Consider the following 2,486-nt stretch of genomic DNA (forward strand, 5'->3'; position numbering starts at 1 on the left):
TTTTTCTTTTTTCTTTTTTTTTTGTAATCATTATTTTGTTATAATCTCTACTTTGTATTTTATCCTGATCTCATTTATTGTATCTTTTTCTTTTTTTGTACTAGTGGGTTTATCCCGTAAAATAAATAAATAAATAAATAAATAAATAAATACCAAATTTTGTACTAATCCGTTTGTGTTCAACCGTACGGTCTTCTTACAAGTTGAGGACACCCTATGTATACATACATATTACGTATTTCTCTGCATATGTGTTCTCGGAGCTCATCGAGACGAACCGGTAAGGACATCTGGTCACTGCCAGCAATACCATACTTGCTCGACAGTTCGTAAAGAATTGGATGCCTGATGTAATCGTCCTGAAAACAAATTCGAACATATTCTCAATTATACGTGGTAAGTAAATTTAAGTGGTAGTTCTTATATTTTGGGTATTTTAAAATTTTTATACTTTCAAAGTCACTCATATGGTTCATAATAAAAAAAAAATATTCTGTGAGTTTCAAGTATTTGTTTTAATTTTAATCTTTGCTACAAAGTGATTTAAGTGTACTCATCTAAATAATAACATGGAATTTTTTGGCAATTTTTTATTCCGGCCAAAAAAATTGATTAAAAGATTTGAACCTTTATAGATTTTATCTTCATAATAGTAGATATCTCATAAATTATTTACAGATTTTACCGTATGAAGTTTGTCGGTATTTACGATGCGCGGGCACAGCGATTTGAAATTAACTGCATGAAGTAAGTTCATGAATCTCCCTTACATTTAGTATGGACTGATATCTATATTTTGACATTTCTATATACACAACACGTGTTTTATATCGATACAAATAAAAATTATTTATGTGTTTTGAAGTTATTTAATTATTACATACAGTGGTGATTGATATTAAATAACTGAGAATATTTTCTCAAATATCTTCACAAAAATTGATTATTTTTGAATATTAATAAGAAAAGTCTTTTTTGAGGTTAATTGAGGTATGTATTAGGTTGGCAAGAAAGTAATTGCGGATTTTGATTATAGATGTCTCACTCCCATTTTTATAATGCTCGTTAATGTTATGATTTTCTTTTTATTATATATGTTAGCTGTAATCCTTACTTAACGTTATGAAATCATTGCGCAGATATTATCTTAATGTTTTTTCTTTATTTGAATATTAATATGAAGTGCAAAAATGAACATTTTCGCCATATCTTGCTTTATTATATCCTTAAAGGAAAGAACGCAAAGCAAGCCGCAAAAAAGATACGTGATGTGTATGGTAATGAAGCCCTTAAAGAAAGGCAATGCTAAAATTGGTTTGAAAAATTCTGTTCTGGAGATTTTTCTCTTAAAGATAATCAACGTTCAGGTCGACCAGTTAAGCCGAATGAAAATGAAATTAAAACCATCATCGAAGCAAATCGCCACATAACTACATGGGAGGATGCAGAGAAGGTAAATGTTTCACATACAACCATTTAGAATCATTTAAAACGTGTTGGGCTCGTTAAGAAGCTGGATATTTGGGTTCCGCACGATTTGAAAGAAATTCATCTGACACAGCGTATCAACGTTTGCGATTTTTTGTTTAAACGCAATGAATTCGATCCGTTTTTAAAACGAATCATAACTCGAGACGAAAAGTGGATTGTATACAACAATGTCAATCAAAAACGACCGTGGTGCACGCCTAATGAGTCATCTCAAACCACTTCAAAGGCAAATATCACACAAAGGAAGATTCTGCTCTTAATTTGGTGGGATTGGAAAGGTCCGGTGTATTTTGAGCTGCTTCCAAAGAACCAAACCATTAATTCGGAGGTCTACTGTCGGTAACTGGACAAATTAAATGTAGCAGTCAAGGATAAGCGACCAGAATTGGTCAATCGTAAAGGTTTCATTTTCCACCAGGACAATGCTAGGCCGCACACATCTTTGGCCACTCGGAAAAAATTGATGGATATTGGTTGGGAATTAATGTTACACCCACCATATAGGCTTGATCTTGCACCATCGGATTACCACTTATTTCGATCTCTGGACAACTCCCTCCGTGGTAAAACTTTTAATGATGATGACGCTGTAAAATCGCACTTACTTTAGTTTTTGGCCGAAAAAGATCAGACTTTCTACGAGCGTGGAATTTTCAAGTTGTCAGAGAGATGGCAAAAGGTCATCGAACAAAATGGACTAAACATCATAGATTAAAGTTCATTACAAGTAAAAAAAAAAACACTTTTATTTTATGAAAAAAAATCCGCAGGTACTTTCTTGCCAACCTAATATTATTATTTATTTATTTAGTATTTTCTCTCGTCCAAAATTATAATTTTTGATAATAAAGTTTCATAGGGAACTTGGACATGAAAAGAAGTAGAACTTAATTWAATTGAGTTGGACGTTTCGTCCCTTTATTGGGACTTCTTCAGCAACTGGAAAATTTATTTTCTTATACATTTCTTATTACGATACATGCGTTTTATACAAT

Source organism: Polistes canadensis, unplaced genomic scaffold (genome assembly GCF_001313835.1).
Source record: "Polistes canadensis isolate GaletaPanama2010 unplaced genomic scaffold, ASM131383v1 scaffold_469, whole genome shotgun sequence".
Classification (NCBI taxonomy): Eukaryota; Metazoa; Arthropoda; class Insecta; order Hymenoptera; family Vespidae; genus Polistes; species Polistes canadensis.